This window comes from Tenrec ecaudatus, chromosome 4 (assembly GCF_050624435.1).
Source record: "Tenrec ecaudatus isolate mTenEca1 chromosome 4, mTenEca1.hap1, whole genome shotgun sequence".
NCBI classification, from domain to species: domain Eukaryota; kingdom Metazoa; phylum Chordata; class Mammalia; order Afrosoricida; family Tenrecidae; genus Tenrec; species Tenrec ecaudatus.
Genome location: NC_134533.1, coordinates 47,328,875 through 47,355,444, shown reverse-complemented (window position 1 = coordinate 47,355,444; position 26,570 = coordinate 47,328,875). Strand labels below are relative to the sequence as shown.

Below are 26,570 nucleotides of genomic sequence, written 5' to 3'. Positions count from 1 at the left end.
CTTCGTCGAGACATGGATGCAAATAGATACGGTGGAGGACCCTGGAGAACTGAATCTCTGAGGAATGAAAAATAAATGAGCAAAACACCGAGTTCAAGAGGAGCTGTCAATTTTCAGCTGGCCAATTATGAGCCACATAGCACCCCCACAGACACGCACACGCACACGCACACATGCACATAGGCACAGTGCAGAACATTCCCCTAAACACCCAACCACGAAAGGTGAGCCAATTCCCTGTATCCCCCACCCACCAAACGAATAGAGGAATGCTTGGTGTCTGAACTGGTCCACTAAGAGGATGGATGCACCCTTCCTTCTACACCTGCAGTGTGTCCTGGGCATGGTGTAGGGTGGGCAAGCAGGACAGGATGGCCATACAATGAGGGAGGGGAACTACTGACCGACCTCACAGCCTCAGCCATGCACAGAGATCCAGTGAAGGTTGTTAGTCTCAGCAACAGCCTGGGCCTAAAGCAACTTCAAAGCTAAAGCACAAACTTTGCTTCCACACACACAGAAGCGCAAAACTGTCTCTGGTGCCACAACAGGGCATTTGCTAATTCCTCGCAATGCTACTTTGTGCACTGGAGACTGCAGTCCTACTGTGCACATTCTGGACAGGCCTTTGACTAGCATACACTGGTGACTAAAACAGGATGAAGTTCTTGGTTCCAAATTGTGTGTATGTGTGTGTGTGTGTATTATTTAATAGAGACAGTTTCTAAGATATATTTAAAACTCTTTTCTTATTCATGCAATTCTCAGAAATATTTTATAAAGCAGATTGTAAAGAAGGACCTGTAGCAATAAGTTAGTGTTTGTTCATGATTGGCACGCTAATTATTTTTGTAGCCTTTAGCAGTGTCTTGAAAATAAGAAAAAGTAATAAATGAAAACATTAAATCAGTCGGCTCTTATGAATGGTAGATTTTATGATATTCATACTTATGAGAACTACAGAATTCCTTAAGTTGACATGATCACTTGTATATCAATTTTGTACACGGTACAGTCCCATGCTTTCCTTGATGTTCAATCAACTTTGAGTACAACTTACATGTAGGTTTATGCTCACGTCATAACAATTCTCTCTCTCTTTCTTTAATTCTAGTATTCTGATCAAACTACAGAAATGCAACTTACTTGGTTTTCTATATTCTTAGTTTAAGGACAACAGCTTTTGTGTTTCTTCCATTGGCTTCAGAAGTTTTAGACAAGGCAATTAGATGGAAGACAGCTGTGAATCTGGTGCCTATAATACTGAGAAGATCCATTTCCTTCCTCATTGACTGCCATGTCAAATGAACAGGCTGAGCGTTTATCCGTGATAAATGCACTCTGTTTAATGCAACAAGACAGTCTCTTAATTGCAATACCTAGCGTTGTGTCAGCTAAATCTCCTCTGCTGATTTAATTAGCAAGAACTCAGTGCTAATCAACTTAAACTACCGGTCTCACAGACTTGAAAACATATATAATTATTTCGTAAGTAATTTATAAAAAGTATGCCAGTAATAAAACTGTGTTTATGCTTTTTAAGAAAGTGTAAAATTATTAAGCCGTTAATGAATTATTCAACACTCTCCATCTTGGAAGAGATACAGATTTTAATGAGGCTCCCTGATTTGACTTTTATCCAAAATTATATTATTTTGTTCAAACCTGTTTTTACTGACACAGATGTTCATTAAAAATATATTCACCAGCTTACCACATATTTGAAATAAGAAAAATGATTTATTTTGAAGAAATTTCATTGTAATGCTTGTTCTAAAATTCCTTCAGTTGACAATTGTTTTAAAGTAATTATTCATTATTTGTGCTATAAAAGTTAAGCATATAATGTAAATGGAAATTTTCTGAGTTTGGATATGCTTTCCTCTGGAAGCTTATGTCAACAATGACATAAAGCTCACTTTTAAATATATCCCAATCTCAATTCTTGAGACTATTTCAATATGTCTGCACTTTGCAGAGACTGCTAAGGGAGAACAGAGCAAGATGGCAGAGTGAGTGGCTACTCCTGTTTACTTACCTAGCAACCATCCCACTGAACAATGACTAACAACAAGCACAAACCACTACCTTTGAACTCTGGCTGGTAGGCAAGCTGCTGAAGAGTTGGGTGTATCTTGAGGAAGGAACAAAGAGTGGGGGCTACACATAAGTGGGGCGCTCTTCCCTTCTAACACTGGATGTGCACTCTCATTGCAGCCACCTCTGAATGGGGCTGGACAAATCCTCACTCAAGTCACACTGAACAGGAGCTAATTGAAAGAAGTTGTAACCTGATTTTTTAAAGTAGCACTACCTGGCTGTGGAAGTTCACAGACCATGCCATTCAAGGGGCAAGGGGCAAAATTCAAGGGGCAAAATAAGAGCACGACAGTGTGAAAGAGACCTATTAAATATCACAGACTCCAGATGAATGAGCGCAAGGACCAGAAGACAGGACAAGGGAAGTAGTGCAAGGGGAATGCTATCGAGGGACGGGCAATATAGAGGGAAATGGGTGATTCCTAGTCGTCAGAGGGACACTGTTGGAATACCTGCGAAGGAGTCCCCAGGAGGTAAAGAATATACATATCCTCACATTTAACACAGGAAAGTCAAGTCCTACCATTTCCATCAGTATGTGCGACCAGTCATGACAACTATGTGAGCCATGTCCTTAATATTGCCTGAGTTCTGTCAGATGTTGCACCAAATTGCAGAATTCTGGGATGTGATGGAATTGAGAGGAATTACCAAACAGAATTGTGGAAAAGCTTTTGTAGTATGCATTTTTTTTTCCTGCAAGGCAAGCACTGAGCAACTCTCTCTGAGTTAATGCACCCAGTGTTGTTGTCTGGGAAGGTTCTCTCTGTTCACAGTGAATCTTTTTATGAAAGCAATTTTGTTCCAACCTCATTTTTTTTGTGGTGGCTGATGTAAGAGAACAGCGTGTGGCTGTGAAATTCTGTTTCCTTATAGGGAAAAATGCGGCAGAAACTGTTGTGACGTCGAATACAGTTTACAAGGACAGTGCGATGGGAAAAACACAAGTGTACGAGTGTTTTTCTCCGTTCAGAAAAGGTGAAATGTTGATTGATGACAAACTTCTTTCTGGACCTCTGTCAACTTCATGAAGGGATGAGAATCTCAACTCCTAGTGCATTTGAACTTCATTCCACCAGGCAGGACTGCTTATCAAGTTTTCCATTTAGAGGTTCTGCAAAGATTGCATAACAATATGTGACCCCAAAAATGGCCTGTTTTGTGGCAGCTAGGGAGGGGGTAGGGGGACAAGTTCTGCCACCATGACAACTCACCTGTGCATGCAGCCATCTTGGTGCATCAGCTTTTGGCAAAAAACGGTATGCCTCACTTGCCCCACACACCTTACTCACCTGACCTCACTCCATGCAACTTCTTTTTGTTTCCATGAAGAAGGGGGCCATGAAAGGAGGGTTTGATGACACGAAAGAAATGAAGAAAAAACTGAGAGAGGTACTGTCAGCCATCTAAACAAATGAGTAGGAAAACTATTTCCAAGAATGGAGCCACATATAGGACAAAGATAGTATGTGTAATGGAGAGTACTTGGAGGGTGATAAGATTGTTTTGTAAAAAAAATGAAATACATAACTGAAAAATAAATTCCGGGATGTTTCAGATACTCCTCGTCTACTATGGGAACAATGTGGCTAGTTTCACAGAGAATAAGAGTAGTGTAGAATCTTGGGAGAGTTGGACATTTGATGCATCTCGTTGGTACTCACTTTGTATTGATCTTTCAAAAATAAATTATTTTTGCTACCATATTCTAGAACGGATCAACATATATATTTTTAAAACGTCCTTATTCACTGCCCAGCCCTCATAATCTTATGTTGCAAATGTACATATCAAATTTTTAGGTGAGGTACCCTTAGTCCTCAAGGTGACATCGGTGCTGCTAAGACTTTTAAGAAGTCCTGTGTGGCAGATTTGTTTAGTGCGACCCTGTTTGATTCTTTGACTGCTTCTCCAGTGGGTGCTGCTTGTGGATCTAAGTCAAATGAAATCCTGAACTTCAATCCTTCCTTGACTTACCATGATGCTGCCTATTGGGGCAGTTGTGAGGATTTTGGGTGTTTGCAGTTAGCTATAATCCATAGGGAAAGCTGTAGTCCTTAATCTCCACCAGTAACTGCTTCAAGTCTTCAATGCTTTCTGCAAGCAAAATCTTCATATCCCAGGTTGTTAATAAATTATGAGTTATTCTTTACATTTAAGCCCCAGACTTATGGTAAGCAGGTATACACAAAGGTCCCCTGTAAGGGAAACATCATCTTCTCTCCATACTGCAAGTGTACCTCTGACATACTGCTCGCTACCAATGAACATTAAATAAATGATTGGATTTCTTGTGTGCAAACACAATCTTCAATCGCATAAGTGTTAATGCAATAGTAAACTTCTCCCAACTCTTTAGATGTCCTGATTGAAATTAAACCTAAGCAGTACCTCTAAGTTGACAATTAGATTGTGCTTCAATTTGGGAAGCTCTTTGATGGCCAGTGAACAGTAATAGAATGTTTAGCAATCAGTGCATTGTTTTCCCCAAATAGATAATACATATTTGAGTTGTATGATGTGTTGTACTATAAAGAGCTGAAAAGTTACAGAATGTAAATAGAGACTCATTGAAAATTAGCTATAGGAAACAATTCATACATTTTAGAAAGTGTGTTCTTATTTTTTGTGTGTTACAGTAATAGTTATGTATCCAGGGAAACACAAATTTTAACAGCTGCTCTTTCCTTTTGGAACTCACGCTTTTGTTTTACCATAAGATCTACAACTTGCAGCATAAAAATGAAAGCATACACACTTGACTCCACTGCACCAAACTGTAGCATTTGAACCACAAGAGAGAGCAATGCCAAAGATATGCCAAATGTTACATTTAGAAAATTAGGTAAGAAAATGTTTTTGATTTTAAATGAGCACTTGCTTATTTCATATTTATTTCTTTTCAATGAGGACTTGCTGGCATTCCCTATTGGCTAACTGCACAGCTGCTAAGGAAAGGGTGAGCGGTTTGAGACTCCACGCAGGTATATTGGAGGAAATCCCTGGAGACCTGCTCCCTCAATTTGGCCATTAGCAGCCCTATTCAGTGCAATAAGAATCTGCATCATTTTATTGCAGCACTAGCCAAAACCAAAGGCCAATTTCATGAACAGCTTTGCGTATATTGGGTTCTCCTGGCTACTACTAATTCTGGTACATTTCAATTTCTATCAATATTTTCAGAGAGCCATGTAGTCAAGCTTCTTTTAAATAATATATTTGTTTCCCTTTTTTGACAGCAAAACATTTACTCTTTGAAAATAACAATTTTAACTAGCCCAGATTTTTCTAAAGTGTTCTCATTTTTTAAGCAAGAATTCCTTAAAATATTCTTAGAAAATGGATTCCTTCACCCAATAAATTCAGTCACACTGAGTCTCATCATCTTTTTTGGAGCTCATCGTGAACACAAGCATTCTGGGATGTCAGAGATGATTTCTGGATTGACATATTTAACATTACAGGTGGCTACATTATTTTCAAACTTATTGGTATGCAGACACACTGTGAACACCCCTCTTCTACTTTGTAGCTTGGGTAACACTGCTATTTTGAGAATAATCGTAAACTTCCAATTTTAAAATTTCATAATTGCAAAAATATTAGCATATTATTATTATATATGTGCAGATACTCTTTTTTATTTAATATGTCATTATATTTGAACTACAGGGAGCCTTCATGGCACTGTGAAGTAAGTGTGGGGTGGCTAGCCATAAGATGTATGGTTCAAACACATCAACTGCTCCAAAGCAGAAAGATAAGGCTCCTGCCCCTATAAAAAGCAGCAATCAACTAGATGACAGTGGATTTGATCTCCATAGAGAGAGATCTACTAAAATCATGCTTATTTAATCTGTATGCTATATGTTGAGCACATCATCAGAGTAGTTGGATTATATGAAAGAGGCTTCATCACCAGGATTGGAGGAAGGCTTATTAATAGCCTTTGTTACGCAGAAAACACAACCTCATTTGCTGAGAGTGAGGAGGACTTGCAGTACTTGCTGATGAAGACCAAGAATTAGTCTTCAGTACATATTTTGGCTCGACGTAAAGACAGCAAAGTCCTCACAACTGACCAATAGGTACCATCATGATAATTGGAGAAAAGATCAAAGTTGCCGGGGATATTTGTCTTGCTTGGATCCAAAATCATTGCTCATGAAAGCAGCAGTCAAGAGATCAAAAGACGAGAAAGATTAGGTAAATCTCCTGCACAAGATCTCTTTAGAGTATTGAAATGCAAGGATGTTATTTTGAAAATGAAGTTTCATCTGATCCAAGCCATGGTATTTTCAATTGTCTCATATGCATGTAATATTTGGGCATGGAATAAAGGAGGCGGAAGAAGAATTGATGCATTTGCATTATGGTGCTGGAGAATGGAGAAAATGCCACGAATTGCTCAAAGGTCAAGCTGCTCTGTTTTGGAAGAAGTAAGGCCAACGTTCTCCTTAGAGCCCAGGATGGGAAGGCTTCATCTGACTGACTTTAGATAAGTTGTCAGGAGAGACCTAGAGAAGGACGTTATGCTTGGTAAAGTGGAGGGGCAGCAAAACCTAGGAAGGCCCTCAAGGAGAGGGATTGACACAGTGGCAGCAGTAATGGACTCGGGCCTAGGAACAATTGTGAGGTTGGCCCAGCACCGTGCAGTGTGTGGCTCTGTTGTGCATAGGGTGGATATTGGTTGGAATTGATTGGATTGTACCCAAAAGCAGCAACAACAGAACAAGCATTTAGATTACTAAAATTTACCTTTTGTAATTGGTATTCACTTGTTCTGCATTCTACGTGCATTCACTATATGAAATATAAACAAATTTATTATTATTTAATGATATATCATTGTGAAAACAGTGCTGTCCTTTGAGTAGTCTCTCTGCACATTCTGAATTCTTTATTTTAAAGAGATGTATAACTGCATGTATGTTGTTATGTGCCTTCAAGTGTATTCTGATTGATAACAAAAATACCCACAAATAATCAAAACTATTATGAAAGGACAAAAAATTGAAATTGTCAAGAAAATTCCTTGTAGGGTGCACAGGGTCCCCACATGGATTGAGTTTCTGGTAAATACCCTCTGTCTGTCGTCTGGGGCTATGGCTAGCCCTGATATCCTACAGAGAGCATTGGAAAGTAGATTATGGCAGATGTAGTTAGGTTAAAATGTAAATATCATTTAATCTCCCCTCTGAGCCATTTAAAAACTATTTCAGTTTGTAATATTTGAGTGAGGTTTTTCTGTATCTTGTCTAGCCATCAGTGTTGGGTGTTTTTGTTTTCTGGCTTTGTATGGTTTTGTATGATTGTGTTTTATTTGTATTATTTCTGCATAAGGAAACCAGGGCAGCGAGAAATATAGAAACAGTAACTGTACAGGAGCAGTGGGGAGAGAAAAATGAGTACCAGAAGAAAATGTTCTAACATTGTCACCAGGATTGCACAAATCTCCTTCTATGATTGAAGATTCAAATGGTTTGATATGTGAAAAACTCTTATGAGCTATCACTTCATAACTACTAATAAAGAACACAGACAATAACAAATATTGGTAAAAACACAGAGAAATTGGGGAAATGACTTTCATGGATGTACAGGTTGCATGAAATATTGTTTTAAAAAATGTTTGGTATCCTTACATCTTTCAAGGCATAAGCATCAAGTCAATAAGCAACATATAATCTGAAAGAGGGAGTCTTCTTGTGCACAATCTCTCATTTTTAGCTCCTTGACTTCTGTTTGATTGGATTTTTTCTTGAAGAATTAGACTTATATTATTTTACTTATTTTCTTATATGCAAAGCTAAAACTGTGCTGTTTGATTCTAGAATAACGATAAAGTTAACAGTTAGACTGTCCTAAAGACTTCAGATAGAATTTTAATGGGTGAAGACAAAATCTAGCCACGATGTATGAGTTGTAATAAGACTAAGAGAAATAATATGGTAGCCCAAATATCCAAAAATGCAAGTCCTATTTAATGAACCATTCTGAATTTGCTCTTCATTTTCTCCCCAATCAGGAATACCACAGCTGCCAATTAGAATATAACCACATCGAGAAGACCTTCATTTCAATGACAACAAGACAACTGGACACAACACAATTTTACAAGAATTCTACAGGGACCGAGAAGAGTATTGGATGCAGGAAAGACAATTCTAGAGAGGAGCAGCATTTTAGAAAAGAACTGAGGGCAGCGGCCTCACCCAGCCGGGTTTCAATGCCTGATGCTGGTTCCAAGATGCTTACTATGGACTAGGAGTAGAGAGATGTCACCCAGGCTCAGCTGTGGTTTAGGCAATTCAATTCCAGACTGCGGATTTGACGCTGAAGAACTGCAGCAAAACCATGTGACTGAAATAGAAACATAATTCAAGGGAATCAAAAAAGAACAGAGATAAAAAATGCAGTGGCTAAATACACCCACACTGATTTTAACAGAAGCACCCATGCTAATCAACAGGGAATGAAAAAGTTTTTTAAAACAACAATAAAACAAATAGGCATACATATGGGGTGGGTGGGAATTAACCTCTGTCATCCATAACACACAAAAAAAATTTGTAATGGATCCTGGCTTAAAAGTACAAGTCGTGTTGATAAAATGTCAAATAGAAAGATAAGGGATAGAGCGGATTACACCTGAGCTGTCATCCTCGACAGACGCTCAGCGGGCTTTAGTCTTCGTATTGCAACATAGGCATGACGGCAACCTGCAAAATGGGCAAGACTGGCGAGGCAGAGTGGAGTGGGGAGCCCACTGCTTACAGCAAACGCTCTCCTGTAGGCATTCCAAAGAACCCCCCCGAAACACACACACACACACCATCATCAGAGTCCATCTTGTTAGTGATCCCTACGAGGTGTGAGCCACTCTCACTTTACCCCTAAGGCCCGGACTGCAGGAGGAGAGACCAGCTTTAGTCTCAACCTTGGGTGACCTGGCCTTCTTGCCTAGGCCTTTTCTCTGACAGCACTGAAAGCACTTGGCTCAAGTCTGTCTGTCTGTCTCTCTCTCTTACACACACACACAGACACACACACACACACACCCTCCTAAATACCCTTAGAGCTCGCATCTCTCTCATACTTTCCATCTATAACCTTCTCTTTGTGAAGGAAGACGGGTCCGGAGACCAGCGCTATGGCCATGCGGCTGCTGAGAGGCAGGAACAGGAAGCATTTGTGTTATTCGGTGATGTGGCTGTGGACTTTACCCAGGAGTGGAGGCTATTGAGCCCAGCTCAGAGGACCCTATACAGAGATGTGATGGTGGAAAACTACAGGAACCTGGTCTCCAAGGGGATTTCATTTTCTAAACCCACACTTGTCTTTCTACTGGAACAGAGAGAAGAACCCTGGAAAGTGGGGAGGAAATGCACGCAGGCGCTGCTCAGCAGACTCAAGTCCAGCCATGCGATCCTATTCCTTCCCCCGCAGACTTTCTCTGGTCAACACCTCGGCCAATATGTGCTTTGTGATCGTCGCCTTCGAATCCACACGGGCATGGTGGCAGGATCTCACCAAAGAGCAGATGCCTGCTCAGTGCACCTGAGGCAGCAGCCTCAAAGACTTCCGGATAAAAACGTCTGGATTAACAAAATGGAAGGTCGAGTAAGAGAAGGTGAGTCCAGATTCATGCTTGGGGATTCATCGGAGAGGGTGGTCTCAAAGGCCGTCGCTAGTCCCTCCGAAAGACAGCTAAGAAGACCTTCGGAAGGCAGCCCGGTGATTGACAGAAAGCCCAGGCCAGCAAAGACGGGAAACTCCGTGGAAACAGACAATGGATTCAAGTGGGCCAACGTCTCAGGATTTAAAGCAATCAGTTGTCAAAATCAGGGTATTGACATTAATCAGAAATCACGATTCTTCACATTTCAGAAGACCCATTCAGGGGAAAAGCCTCATACTTGCAATGAGTGCGGCCGGGGCTTCAGTTACAAATCATTCCTCATCACACATCCGAGGTCGCAAACCGGGGAGAAACCTTATCGATGCCTGCCTCGAGTGAGGGCACGCTTTTAGCCAGAAGTCTAATCCGGTCACACATTAGATGGCCCACTCTGGGGAGAAGCCCTTTGCCTATGGGCGTGTGGGAGCAGCTTTAGTTAGAAGTCAAGCCTCCTCAGGCACCTCAGGGTACATTCAGGGGAGAAGCCCTTTGTGTGTAGCATCTGTGGGCGAAGCTTTAGGGATAAGTCTAACCTTATGACTCACCAGAGAACCCACTCATGGGACAAGCCATACGAATGCAGGGACTGTGGACGACACTTTAGGGAAAAATCAGCTCTCAGCAAACAACAGCGGATCCATTCGGGGGCAAATCCTCATGTGTGCAGTGAAAGCGGCCGGGGCTTTGGCCAGAAAGCATACCCCCTAAAGCACCAGAGGACCCACTCAGGAGAGCCTTTTGTGTGTCCAGAGTGTGGGACAAGCTTGAGTGATGAGTCAAACATTATCACCCACCACAGGACACATTCAGGGGAAAACCCCTACATATGTGCTGAGTGTGGGCGTGGGCTTAGCGTGAAGTCCGCTCTCACTGCGCATCAGAGGACACACTCAGGGGGAAAGCCTTTTGTATGCAGAGAGTGTGGGCGGGCCTTGGGACAGAAGTCACACCTCATCAGTCATCAGAGGACCCACTCTGGGGAGAAGATTTTTGCTTGTCTCATATGTGGGAAGGGCTTTAGCCAGAAAGCAAATTGGGTCTGGCACAAGATGACTCACTCGAGGGAGAAGCCGTTTAAGTGCAGTGAGTGTACGCGAGGTTTTAGCCAAAAGTCTGCGCTCCTAAGACATCAGAGAACTCACTCAGGGGAGAAGCCTATGTGTGCAAGGAATGTCAATGGGCTTTCAGTGCTAAGGCAACCCTTGTCACACATTAGAGCATGCACTTTGGGAAAAGCCTTACGTCTGCATCAAGTGTGGACAAGGCTTCAGGCTGCAGGCACACCTTATTACACAGCAGAGGGCACATCTGTTATTAAAAAATGTTTATGTGCCGGCAAGGCTTAAGCAATAGGTCACATGAAGTATCAAGGACAACTTTTGGAGGAGTCCATGTGTGCATAGGCTGATCTGGATCTGTTGACTATCACCGTACATCAGAGGGCGGAAGGAGGTCTCTATCTCTAAAGCCGGGCTCTCGCTAGAGATGAGTTGTATCCTCCCCACTCCCACAGACTGGGTGCAAGGTCAGGGCATATTTGTGGTTGTCACACTAGGAGGTTGCATCTAGTGGACAAGACCATGGATGCTGGCAAAACCACGGCAATGCACAAGCTCTAGAAGATGAATCAGAAGGGATTCAATACCAACAGGTTGACTTTCGGGGTTATCAGACTTGGATCCTCTATGGGCAACATTGGCTTCAGAACTTCAATTCCATAAGTTTGGCGAAGCTGTCCACAGAGTTCATCCTAGATCAGAGAATCTCAGAGGTCTCCACTCACCCTGCCTCCTAACTCTCTCCCTTCACACGTAGGCGTGCTTGCTTCTGACACTTTTTCATTTTCCCTAAAAACAAGTTTCCTCAATAAATCTCTTGTACATCTAGCCTTGGATTCTTTTTCAGTGGTTTCAAAATAACATTTACAAAGGGGAAATAGTAACTTTAGAATGAATCAACTAGGCATATCAAACAAAGCTAATGAGCAATATTGGATTAAATTGGCGTCGCACGCCCTCTGATGTTGTTGGTGGTGCTGGGTGTACTGAGTCCATTCTGCATCATCGCAAACATATGCACAACAGAACAACCATGGCCAAGTCCTACCCTACCTTCACACTCACTGCTGTTTGAACTGATTGTGTCGCCACTGTGTCATTCCATCTCCATAATAGTCTTTGTCTTTTTTAGTGACCTTCAACTTTACCAAGCATGATGTCCTTTCCCAGGGACTGATCTCTCTTGACACGAGTCATTAAAAAAAAAATAAAAGTGAAAATATCATTTCACTTCTTTGGCATTCTTCCTCAAAAATGAATATCTTAAATAAGATTAATTACACAAAAGTAAATTGATCAATATTTTTTGAAGACTTGTTCTATGTGCTTCAACAATGTCAGAAATAGGGAAGACTAAAAATGCTGTTTAAAGGAATTTGGCTGTGTTCAAAAAATGAGCCACTCTGATGGAGGAAGATGAGGCTTTCTACTCGAGTAAAGATTCACAGTCTGAGAAACCCACAGAGACAGTTTTAATCCATCTTACAGAGTCACTATGCGATAGTGTCTAATCAATGGCAGTGAGTTTGTTTAGTTTCAGTCCTTAAGGAAGACTGAATAGTAATTTATGCATTATTATTACAATGCTGGGAAAGGGTGCTGAAAGAACCACGGACTGTCGGAAAAGGACAAACTCATCTGTCTTGAAAGAAGTAAAGCCAGCGCCTGCTTAGAAGCAAGGATAGCAAGATTTCATCTCCCATCTTTGGCCATGTCATCAGGAGAAGCTAGTTTCTAGAACAGCACATCATGCTTGGTACAATAGGTCAGTGAGAAAGAGGAAGAAGATTAATTCCCACAGAGGCTGCAACAATGAGTTCCACTATTACAACAATTCTGACAATGGTGCAGGACCTGGCATATTGTGTTGTACATAGGGCTACATTGAGTCAGAATCAATTTGGTGGCACTGAACACAACAAAATAAAAAATTCTCACTAAATACAATATTTGATAAAGAATTGGTTAATGACCAAGAAAAGAATACAGTTCTAAAATCATTTACTGAGAGAAATTGATAAAATTTAAATATTAACAAAGTGCTAATATTCAAGCATTCTAAATCTAATTTTGACCACCATTGTGTAGCTATAGAAGTAAATTAAGAATATTCTTGTTCTTAAGAATACATACCTATTTTTAGAATTAAAATGACACACAAATTCTAACATATAAATGTGTTCAGGGTGCAAAAGTGTCCTCAAATTTCTCATAGAAAACAAATATATATATATATATATATATATATATATATATATATATATATATATACTTACAGATATGTTTTACAGAGGTATACAACAAATGGAGCAGATATAAACCTTTGGTAAACTTAATAAATATATATGAGTGTACATTAGAATTAATTTTTACTTTCTTCTTAAGTGTGAAATTATACTAAAATTAAAAGGACCATCAAGAAATGAAAAGCAAAGAAAGGAAAGTAGGAAACAAACAAGTCGCTTCTGGGATGTTGTAACTGTTGTTGACTAAACTAATAACATATTAAATCTAATTATGGTAGTAATATAGCCCAGTTCCAGGCGAAATCTAAATGATCACCTACCACTTTGCCAAACAGAGGAGAGGCCATGCACTGTGTGAACTACCTGTGTGCTATACTCCAACATTATGTATACTTTTATGAATATAATTACATATTACCAGGAATGCAAAAAAAGAAAGAAAATATAACAATGGCAAAAGGAAAATAATAGAAATATACAAGCAAATTACCCAGTGATTAAATTAAGCAGCAGGGATTTTAACCAATTATTATAACAAATTTAAGCAATTCATTTCAAAATGGATGGGCTATTTAAAAGAAATATCAAAACTCCAAAGAAGAGAACTAAATATAAGTACTCATACTGAAATGTAAACTATTTAAGTTCTGTTTTCTTTTCAGGCCACGGATGCAGTGCAATTGGTGGTCCTATTATTTCTCTTTGTTTTCAAATATATGTGACGCAGAAATGAAAATTAGTCACTTGAGTTCTTGAACCCAAAGTTAACATCAGAAGGGAGTCATTGCTTCCAGTTATTCTCTTTATTTTATAGAACTGGAAAATGAATCACCAAAACCTCATTTATGCAGCCATATTATGAAAGGACACTGCTGTGAACTGAATTGTGTAGCCATAAAATGCATGGTCTAAAATCCTAACCTTTATACCTGTGATTACAACCCATTTAGGAATGAGATTTCTATTTTGTAATGAAGTAGGGTAAGTTTAGAGTATTTCTTGAGTTAATCTTTTAAAAAAGATTAAAAAGAACTGATTGGTCAAGCAGAAATGGGGAAAGAAAGTTGGCAAGCCACGTGGAGCTCTCCAAAGGGCCAGGAAACAGAGCTAAAGAGACAAGGAGACAAAAACATTCCCCTCGAACTTCCACCCTAAATCAGAACTTCTGCTTTCCTAAATTGTGAGAAAACAAATTTTTGTTTGTTAAAGGCCTCTAATAATGATATTTATGTTGTAGCAACACTAGATAACTAAGATAGAATGTGATACCAGAAGAATAAGATCTCTAACAAAGTATAGATAGCTAACAGATGCTTACTGTGATAGGTTTATTGTGCCAACTAGGCTTCCATAGGAACATGTGAGCAGAGTTCAGTCAGGTAGCAGCTTGATTGGAGGGCAGCCGAGATAGATAGTTTCTGGCTGGCACTCCATCTCTCTTTTCTGGAGATTAGACCAGCGTGCTGCTGCTTGAGCCAGTTCTTGGCTTGGCCATGTGCTGCACTCCCTGTAGGCTGAGCCAACCTGTGGATCATGTCCTAGAGCTTGAGGCTCTTTAGAGACTTTCTAGGCCACCCTCCAGGCTTGTGCAATGTGTTGCACGCATCCCTTGAGTGTGAGATTTCACCGGGCCTGCTTCACTAAGCTCTCATGCAACTAACTATTGCAACCCCACCCTGCTTTCTGCTACCTGTAGGCCAACTCTGTCTGTCTTGCTCCAGGGCAGACTCCACTGTCTGCTTCCTTGACCTTGGACTGGCAACCTGGATGAGGTGAAGGACCTTGAGTGTATTAACTGTTCCATGAAAGTGAATTGAACTGAGCCCTCTGTACTGCTGTGTGGACTAACTAGCCTTCTTGCTGGATAAACCTATCCTTTTATATATATGTAATCATAAGTGTCCTGGTTTGTTTCTCTAGAGAACCCTGCGTAACTCACCTAAAATGTGCATATATTTTTGAAGTTGGGTAATACATAGAATCTGGAAGAGTTATAAGGTGCCTGAAACTAAAAACCTAGATTATCTTGAAGAGACACATTCGTCAATTAAACACATCAGTCAATTCTGGTGAGGAAGCAGAAGGCAGGAGTGAGAACTATGCAGAATATCTCTACTATTTTAGAAATACATATGACACTGTGATGTTGCACAATTTAATGCCAACTTTATGGAAGAGTGAGGGGGTGGAGTCTAGCCTGTAGGTCAGGTCAGCTGGATTGGTCCCTCCTGTGGATGTGGTCTTCTCATGGTGATTCTAGGAACTTCTTCGCCCCCATTGGAGGTGGGACACACTCTCTCTCTGCTACACATTCCATTGACAAGGTACACGAAGCTATGCTGATAGCAGCCAGAGCCCTGGAGGAGCCACATGCAGGGCTGTACCAGTGCTGAGTTGCTTCCACAAGATTTTTCACCCACAGGCCTGTGATCTTTCTGCTTTGGGCGGCATCATTGCATGTGTTGCATAAGCCTGTAGAAAAATGTATGGACTAGCATTGGCCATATGGGCTAATATTAGACATTAGAGCTAATATCAAACTTATGGACTTGATCTGGTCTGGACTGGGCTGTTTTCTTAACATGTAATTAATATTGGATATAAAACTCTCTCTTACAGACATATGAGTGTCTCTGGATTTGTTTTGCTAGTCAACCCGGACTAACACAGACATCAGCAAGAAAGCGGTGCTCGAAATATGGGCCTTAAGTGTGAGCTAAGTCTTTAAAAGAAGTTATGAACCTAGATCGGGCAGTGGCGACAAGGGTGAAGTGTTTGATGCAATGACAAAGAACAGCAGTATCACTTTTAAATGTGTTGTCTTTATTTGACCTGTTTTGACAGCATTGACTTGAGGGTACTAAATTTGGTTTTTGAGTTTTGGTCTTGAAACAACAAATATTTAAGGCCTTATTTTTATAACCTTTACATTATAATCCAATTTGTATACTTTTGGACTTCTGCATGATCTCTAGCAAAGCTCACACACAGACCGCCCTATGATTCTTTTCTTTGCAACTGGAGACAAATTATGAAATGAAAGCGACTTAGGCCGGGTTAACCGGGAAATGTGTATGTGATAAGTAGGTCATAGGTTTGCACACCGCAAATCATTTTCAGACCTTCCTGTTTATTCTAGCAATAGCAGAATAAATCTGCATAAGGGAATGATTCCTTCCTAAGCACTTGTACCTGAGACAAACGTTTCAGTAGCTGCACTATTTATAAAACCTGGCATAGGAGACAAGCGTCTCTGTCAACCTGAATGGCAAGCAATGAAGTGCACCAGTGGGAAGGCCCCAGGAAAGTACTCGGAAAGATGAAGCTACCTCTCTGGGCTTAGTGAATACAAATGGAAAGATTTGGATACTGATGGATTCAATGACCTCTTACTTCTCTAACTTACTTCCGCCCAGGTAGCTGAGTCACCATTACTGTGTATGTGCAGGCCCCAAGACAAAGATAAATCAAACTGTGGTCATAGGAAAAATGATCCTTCATATGGCAAAGTAAAGGAGTTGGCTTGCTTCAGATTCTGGCTCTGATTTTTAATTTGCTCCCTTAATTGGGAGAACACTGCTCTCTCTAATCATCTATTTTCCCTCATCTGCAGGCAGCGTTATTAAGATTAAATGACACTACATAAACTAAGAGGATGAAAGGTATTCATTTTTTAAAAAAAAGACTTTTCCCTATTTCTGTCCCAACTTATTTTCCAGCATCTCTCCCTCATTTAAATAGATAAGATATTCAATATGTCCAGGGTATGGCTATAACTTAGCATCATTTTATGGCTTTGAGAAAGACATACATTCTCTCAGAGTTTCTGTGTCTGCATCTGCAAACCCGGGGTAAACATAGTTGGCATGTGCTCACGATGCTGTGCAGAGGAATGTATTGAAAGTCACAAAGGGTGCACTCATGAGACGGCAAACACCAGTTTCAGTACAAGTAACAGGGAGGATAACATTTAACGATATTTATGTGTCAGGTGTTCCCTAAAGAGATTTGGATGTCTGTTTTCCAGGCTATATTGGCATTTAATTAAAGACAAATGCCTGCCAGTTTTCATTCAAGTCCATGGTAACAAATGGTCCTGGTCTGTAATCCACCTATTGACTTTCTCGATTTTCTCCTACAGTAAGCGCCACTGGGGGGAAGAAAACAAAACAGAAAAAATGATTGCACTGGCAAGAAATGGAAACCCCACGATGGCACGTTGCGTAGAATTACCCTTCAGTTACCAGCATTTTTCTCTGTAACTTTTTTACTCATCACCCTCGCAAATATCAGCCACCTAGATTGAGAGATTGTGCCAGTATTATACTCCACCCAACAATAGTGATTGTCAAAAATATTTGGTACCATAACTCATGGAGTTGCTTTTAAACAGATCAGCGGTCGTCACAGCCCTTGGTTATAATAGTTGTGAAATATTGTGATACGTAGGAGCCATGGTGACACAGTGGATTATGTGCTGGGCTACTAGCCACACGATCCGAACTTTGAAACCACCAGTCGTTCTGTGGGGAAAGGATGAGATTCTCTGCTCCTGTAAGGTTTTAGGGCCTTGGAAACCCACCGGGGCTGCTCTACGTTGGCCTATAAGGTCACCGTGAGTGATAACTAATGTGATGTTAATGGATTTGATTTGGGAGATTCTTTTTACATTTGATTAAATATTTTGAATTTTTTTAGCATACCTCTTATAGGAATGCTCTCCATATTAGAATGCTTTAAAATTCAATTGGACATTTGAAAATGGGATTGAAATAATGTGTACACATCCAGGATGCTTGCTATAAATATGATTTGGTGGAGATATATGACCTCCTCTAAATTCACAATTGGGGAGCAGAATAAAATCAGTAACCGACGGTGAATTCCTATAAGGGAAAGGTCAGACATGCCTCTGCTCTTCCACCTCTTTACCACATCTGAAAGCAGCTATGTCTCCCCTGGCATCCTCTACTTCACTACTGGGTTCTATACTTTGCTGCAAGGACTACACAGCAATCACAGACCACGCTTACACTTAAAGTCTATTAGGGACATAACAACTTAAGAGGTGACCTGGTGCTACACTTTTAAAGTGTTGGGCTGCGAACTGAAAGGCCAGCAGGTTCAAACCCACCAACCACTCCATAGGGAAAAAATACAGTAAGCTGCTTCCATAAAGAAATGATATTGACCAATTATACTCTGTCCCAGCAGTCAAAATGACTTGACATCAGTGGGTTTCATGGTTTGGTAATATATGGCATTTCAGGTTCAGGAACACTGCAGACAATACAGCCTCCTCTCAGCCACTTGACCCCTGTCACTAGACACGTGTTCCAAGACTCTTTAGCTCAGCTGTTAGGTGCCTAGAGGCATGCCTGTTTGCCAGCATACCTCAGCCTGGAGACACCCAGCTCTAGCTCGGTGGGGTGTCCAGCCTACAGGGATCCCAAGGCATTTACTATACCAACAAGCCTGCTGCTTTCAGGTGCTCAGCTACTCCGGGTTCTGAGAAGCTGCTGTATCTCCTGCCCACTTCTTGGTTCTGCCACCTCTACTGTTGCTACTGTCCCCCCACCACTTCTCTGTCACCACTGCTGCCATCTCTGTTACAGCCCTCTCACGCACATGCTTGCTCTGTATCTTGAGTCTAAGACTTTCCAACACAAGACCTTTGGGTCCAGAAGATGGAAGCACCGCCCCCCCGCACCGTCTTGCCCTCTCTGCCCTTTTTTCCTCTGAGATGTTCATTTTATGCCTTCTGTGATGGCAATATGGACTTAATTCCATAATTGGGGTTCTGTCCACTCTGATTACATTGTCCCATCACCACAAGGCTGCTGTGCACCTTGTTTACATTATTAACAAGCTATTCAATCTCTTTGGTGAGCTACAGGCCAAGGCCCACTCCACTTAGTGGGCAGTAACAGCCTATAGCTAGAATGGCTATTCAAGTAATTCACAGAACTCTATGTACTGATTAAGGAACTCAACATTGTATACAATTGTCTACATGTGGCTGTGTAGCTATGGCTTTAAAATTATATCAGAAGAATTGCCTTTAGTCAGTCTTGGTCCCTTATCATGTTCAACTGAATACTGAATGATTCAAGGAGACCCATTTAAAGCCTAGCCTTTATATGGAACTTGTAGAAAACATTGTCTTGTGTCACTCTTTGTACTGAAAGAGAAGAATAATTTAAATGGCTTCTTGAATATGTTGGTGGTGAAGGTTATTAACCAGTGTGTGAAGAGAGAAAATATTTCTTTTAAAAATCAGAGTCGCATAATAACAAGAGTAAAGAAAGAGACTGAAAATGAGAGAGAAAAGAAACCACGCTTTTCAGGAGAATGCTTACTCCCTGTAAGAATGGAATCCATTAAAGACGTGTATCAGTGATGCGTAAAATTCAAACGATGCCTAGTCTAAGTTTTCTGCTGACTCAAATGGACTTTTATCATTTTCCCTGGGAGATGTGAATGCTACATTTCAAAAGAATAATTTATCTGTAGGGTCTGTTTTTCTTATTTTGGCAGCCAAATAAAAAGGGTTCTTTATAAACAGAGACGTTTACAACATATTCAGAATTTTAAAGAAGAGCTTAGTAAGTATCAAGGAATGGTGGTATTGCTATTTCCGCCTTCGTTCATGCCCCTGTCGGTCCTTCAAACAACTGTTAGCAGACCCTCCTGAAGCATGATTGACTTTCCATGGCTTTTCAAATGAATGCATTCAGAGTTTCCTGTCTTGATTATTTTACAGTTCTCCTGCTGCTCCTACCTACTGAGTTGACTTTCCAATTTAAATTATTAACTATACAGTACACAAAAGAGCCCTCTTGACAATATGTTGAGCTGCTAACCTCAAGGCCAGTAGTTCGAAACCACCATACTCTGGGGGAGAAAGATGAGGAAGGCCTTCAGTGCTGTAAAGATTTACAAACTTGAAAACCCACAGGGGCATTGCCGCCCCAATCCACAGGGTCACCAGGGCTCAGAATCGATTTTGGCGGCAGTAAGTTTAAAATTCTCAAAGCAAGATATGTGGATCTTCCCTACTGGATTTTGTTATACTCTCTAGCAGGGCAGGGAGACATCAGTCCCATGAACCAGATAAGATGGAGAACTCATCAGTACCCATTGAGATCCCACAACTCAGCTAAAAGCTGTTGCAGCCATCCCATTAGGGGTGAATTAGGTAAATATTTGACCAGACATAGCATGCTTTTTAAAAACAGTTAATAATTGTCCATGCCCATGACTGGTGCTGCAAATATCCCCATGGCCCAGAGCAGAAAATAATAACAATAACTTCCCCCCTTGCTCTGGATTCTGTGCAAATCATCTACTGCATAGCACATCCTTCAGTAGGCATGCTATTTTGTGCCCTATGTTACATAATTTCCCCGAGAGCAGGAGTCCATTTGTGAATGTCGGCGCTGTGGTTCTGCTTTCCAAGAGTGCGTTGCATCTCCTGAAGGAGCCCTGGGAGCACCGTAGTTCAATGCTCAGTTCCATGCGAGACAAGCCCAGTGGCCACAAAGTAGTGAATTATTTAATATGGCTTATTGAGCCATAGCCTTTGCTACCCCCACCATCAGATGTTGGTTTTACTGAGAGATCAGAGTAAAAATTTGGAGGAAGACACTGACAAAGTCAAATCCTCAGAACTTTGCCCCCTGTGTGTGCTTCTATTTCAGTGTGTCCCAGAGTGGGCAATACTACCCACTACTGGCTGCTGGACCAGTCTCAGGAGGCTGCAGCTATTTACACTTGTTATCAGATTAGGAGCTATATTACAAAAATATTTCCTTGCCAGGGGGTGCTGAATATTTTTTTCTGAATAGGGGGCTGTAAGCCAAATACAGGTGGGTACTTATTAACATGAATATATATGCAACATCTATGAGTAGTCCCATTTGTTTTTCCACAGTTTGAATGTCAATATACTTATCTACTCATCGATTACTACTGTCATTATTGCAAGGTTGAGTGTGTAATAATATTTATTTTTGTTTCATTTAATTTCTATACAAGGAGGGGGAGATTTTAATGGAGCACCATCATTTCATCCTTGGAACATCTTTGAAATAGGCAGCAATAAATTTCTAAAACTTTCTGAGCTTCATTTACTTGGAAAATGAAATAAAATTGTCAATTACAAATATCATCTTGATGTCAGTAAGGAATCATTTTATCAGACTATTTTTCTATTAAATATGATGTAACTAGTTTTCAATACACTGACGTCCACATTAAAGAAAGCAAGTCACCTGGCACTAGTGTTTCCATTATGAAAAATAATTTAGCATGCAGACCCCAACTTGGCTTGGAAATATTACATTTTAATGAATTGAACTAGGGTTATTTTACCTTTAAAGGGAATCAATAGTTTGTGAAAAAAACTAGCTATGTGAATGTTGGACTTCAATATTCTGTGCTAGATACAATCATTCCAATAAATAAGTACATCCGTCATCAACTAATCCATTTTCCTTTAGAAGTAGATGGAGGTGTTTCATTTCCTGTGTGTAAGCGGCGTATCAAGGACATTCCATGCCTCTTATAGCAAAGCCATGTAAAAATTTTATGCTTAACATATAGGTGACTTAAAGAAAAGATGAGAACTCATCTCTTTAGTATTGTTATTTTAATTTTTTCTCAATTTGGTGAACTTTCAAATGACCTAGCCTAACTTAAACTTCCTTTTTCTTCCCTATTATGTTAATAGCTACCCTAGCATTTATTTCCTTCATTTCTTTCTTTTGCTTTAATGTTGCCCACTTGGACTCATCCTTGTCATATCTGTGTATGCTTTTCACTTCAGAATTTCTCCGAAGCCTGTATGTGAGACTGAGAAGGGCATGGGTTTTATATGTCTTATGGATGCTTCTACTCCCAGGACAAGAACGGTATTTTCCACATATTACATCTTGATTCTTGAATGAGTTAAAGAACAATGAAAATGGCTGACTTTTCAAGGCTTCTAAAAGTTTAATTTCTGAACATGGAGTGATTGAGTCAAATGGTAAGTCCACTCATATATGTAATTTTGTTAGATTTTTCCAAATGTCACACCACAAGGCCTGAGTGGGTTGCTTTTCTACCAACCATCTGTGAGGATGCCTTTTTCCTCATGCCCTTCTCATAGACTGTACTGTCACTTGTGACATTCTACCACACTGCTAGAGAAGAAATAATGTTTCAGGATTGTTTTTACTTGCATTTTTTTCACTGTGATTGAAGACAAATCCTTTTCATATGTTTGCAAGTCATTTCATTTCCACTTATGTATTCTTAGATATTTTGTGTTTTGCTATCAGGTTTGAATCCTTTATTACTGTTTGTAAAATATTTTGCAATAGTTTTCTCTCTTTTTCAATTAACTTTTGATTTTTTAAAGAATATTTTTGCTATCTAATTAAATACTTAAAGGTACTATCACACCTGTCCTGTGGAGTCTCCATGAGTCAGAATCAAGTTGATAGCAGTGAGTCAGATCCTTAATGGAACTTGGTGTGCATGTGATCATGAATCAGATCCTGACTGCCTTCTCTGCTGACCCCTTGTAAATTCTTTTATCTAGCATATTGTACATGTCCTCATCACGGTCACATCCCCTCTTCTAAAGTCCTGCCTGAGCCTGTGATGCATTGATCTGCTGACAATCATATTTTTGTTATTGCTTACTTGTACTTAAGTGGTCAGTTTCCTACAAATCTTTGGATGCCAGTATGGCCTTATGCTGAGACGCTCCCTCATTGACATGTGTTGTCTTTGTTCTGGTTAAGATTAGTCTCTCTCTTTTTTTTTTTTTTTGAGTTTTTGTTATTGCTTCTTAAAAAAAAACAGAAGAAAAATTTAAGTTGTTGTATATGTTGTTTGCATGCCAGGTTCTAGGCTTTAGGCTTTATGAAAGAGACACATTTTATTAACTGATTCCAAAAACCAAATTCTAATCTTCTTTAACACCATGGAAAAATGATGTACTGAAATGAAGCCTTTGGGATAAGAATCTAGTTTCAAAATTTGTTAGTGTTATAAAGTGTGGAAGAAAGCAATTTCTAGATGCCTTCTTTATCATAAAAACTCAAAGTGAGAATCCTTGTGAAAAGTCTTCAATTTAAAATTTTTGTATCCATGTATATTTCTTTGAGTTTTCTAGTACAGAGATAACAAATATCATTTTAGCTGTCAGGATAGATTTTCCTTCCCAGTGAGGCCTCAAGCTCTTCATTTACAGAGTGATGGTAGCGATAACACCAGTCCCTTTGAGTTAACAATGATATCACAGTTGATGGAAGTTCACTTGAAGAGCACCAATAAATGACCAAGTTGCTGCTCCATCTACCTCACCTCACTGTGGTGAAGATTACATTTGATAATGTGAGAGTGCTTTGAAATGACAAAGTTCTATACAAATGTGATTTTCTCTGGTTTGTAAGTCAATTTAGATTGATGACACAGTCTGCTGGGTGCCCGAATCCCCACTTTAGTACCATAAATTGAATTCCAAATTGTGAATTTAGTTCACAACTTAATTTCTAATATTAGACCGTGTTTTGTTTCAACCCTTGACCCATTTATTGGTAGGTGGAATGTCATGCCGTGAAATATTTACAGATACAGGAAAAACAGATGCAGGACCGGGGAAGAATGCTAAACTACTCTCAAATAATTTAATGAAATTAAAGCCATGATTTAAATTTAGCACTATTTTAGTCTAAATCTAGGACCAATGCTTAGCTGTCTTACAAAGAAGGATTTTGCTGGTTGTTATATACTGACCCAAAACCTATATGAATGTTATATGATTTTGCTGGTTGTTATATACTGAAGACCCCATACCTATATTGAATAGCCCTTGTGCTGAACTCTTCACACATTGAGAGATATGATCTTGATTTATCTTCCTAGAACTCACCAGAACCATGGCTAACTATCAGACCAACAATTTCTTCTTTGATTTTATTCTTTTACAGAAGCACTTACTGTTCTTATTGGTTAGTGTCTTAAATATTTTTATTCCTATTGTTTCTCAGGTCTGTATCAGAAAGTGAATCAAATTCAGGTTGATCTTAATACTAGAAAGCTTTGTTTTTTCTCCCTAGTCTCATCATTTCTCACCTTGTAGCATCCATAAAAGCTCATTGTCATTGCAGTACTCTGGGCCAACTTCCAATTTTTCTAGTTTGATATATTTTTTTCTCTCCTCATGCCCAGCCATTTCATCCTTCATCTGGCCAAGATGTCCACTTAGATAAGGAATCTGCTGAAAGGCAATGGATTAGTAGCTGAAAGGTTGGTGGAATGAGCCCTTCCAGTGTCTCCTTGGGAGAAAAACCTGGCTATCCATATTGGGTTAGTCTAGGTTGACTAGAGAAATAAATTCAGAGACACTCATGTATGTGTAACAGACAGCTTTCTATCAAGAAGTAGTCATATATCAGGAAAACCACCCAGCCTAGTCAGACCAAGTCCATAAATTTGATACTAGTCCCTAAGTCCAGTACTAGTCCACAAATCCCTCTTCAGACTCATACAGTTACATGTGATGATGTAAAATGCAGGAAGATCACAGACCAGTGGATGGAAAGTCTTGTGGATTCAATTAAGGTGGAAGAATCTCAGGGCTGGCACAGGTCTCTGCGTGGCTCTAGATGACTTATCAGCTTGAAGGTGAAGCAGAGAACAAGTGTGTCCCATTCTAGGGAGAAAGAGAACAAGTTCCCAGAATCCTCATGAGACGGCCATGCCCACAAGGAGACACCAACAAACTGTGACCTGATTGACAGGTTAGACTCCACTCCTACACTTATTTATCAATTTGACATTCACTTAGGTAAATAACACACACACCTAGAAAGATAACATCCTAGCAGACTCTGAGCCATATGAGTAGAAAATCTACTCAAGGGCATCTAACATCAATAGGAATATTTTACTAGCTTGGCAGACACCTCTGATCATACTTCTGTGTATAACTATAGCATCACTATTTTTTCTATAAACTGCTTTATAAACACAGAATGTAATAGCCTGGCCCCTTATAAATCTCCCCTTAAGCTTCATGTGTCTGAGCCCCGGCTTGTTAGAACCCCAGACGGCCGGTGATGCAGACAGATTTTCCACTGTGACAGGACAGGCACTGTTAGGAGCACTTGACCTTCATGTAACAGGATAGGAGGTGACAGGAATAGATCACTGAGAAATTTCTCCCTTGAAAATGTAAATTCTTTCTATGAGGTAAGATATAAGGTCTTATACCATCTGTATGGAAATGCTCATCTTTTGAGATGTACTTTTGTTCCCCCCTGAGGTTATCAGGCTTTGAAGGAACAATTGAGTTGGAAGAAGAGGTGAAGTTAATAAGAAAGTTCATGTACAATATGGAACACTCAACATTGAAAGGTTATGTACAATATTGACTTTATAGAAATGTTTTTCTACCATTTTCTTTCAGTATCATCTCCCCAATGATATATTTTAGGCATTTTTCCCTTAATCGCCTCCTACTATGAAATTTTAATTCTATGACATACTCTATATCCTTTTTGAGAGAACAGCAAGTAACTGTACTATCTGAGATTATTTCAACTACCGAGAACCAATTTACACCTCTTGGGGGAACTATCCCAATTGGGAATGTATTCTTTTAGTGATAATTTAAAGGTAGAACTTTCCGGGACAGGTGAGAAGTCTCACAAAAAGGTGAGAGTCAATTAATGCAGTCTATCTACGCTATAAAGACAGCCCTACAAAAACCAAGACTTTGGACTAAACAGGAAGGCATGTGTTCCCATTGTAATAATGCCTTTTCTTTCCTCTGGGATTGATTGTGTGTGTTTGTTTGATCCATACAATCCATATAAGTAATAAATTGTCTATCACATAGTTGCAAAAAGAATACACATTATTTTTATGTCATTACCATCATTTACTAATATTGAAAAGTAAGTTTAAGAAAACCAAGGGAGCTAATAGATGAAGATAAAATGAAGAGGTATGAGCATAGGTGAGATAAATGAAATAAGGGGATTAAAGTGCAAATGGGTAGAACTAAAAGTCGTGATAAGGGTGAGATGTTGGGGTTTAATATTTCCAATATGAAGCATTTGGGGGTAATGAGAAAGTTGAGACACATCTACGGTATATTTTCTGGGTGAATATACAGAATATGGAAATATTAGGTTTGGGATGTAAAACAGTCCAAGGTGGGAGAATAAGGAGAATTGTAAGTGATACCAATGAAGTGTATAGAGAAGCTTATAAAGATGACAAGAGATTTGATCATGCATGTATGCATGAAAGCGGCATGTGGTGAGCATGAAGCAATAACAATTACTTGTAAAATGCTTTGTCTTCCTTTTGAGGGCTCGCTGATGTGTAGGTTGTGGGAGTATCAATGGTCGAGAGCAAAGGGTTTGCAACTCAATTGCTACTACAAATTACATTTGAGCATTCAGCAAGTCATGAAGGTGTCCT

The 26,570-nt window shown here is 39.8% G+C and overlaps 1 pseudogene; it reads left to right on the top strand.

The window, feature by feature from the left end:
• The first annotated feature begins 8,811 nt into the window (after nt 1-8,811).
• LOC142445798 (uncharacterized) lies at nt 8,812-11,134 on the top strand (annotated as a pseudogene).
• Nucleotides 11,135-26,570: the final 15,436 nt, after the last annotated feature.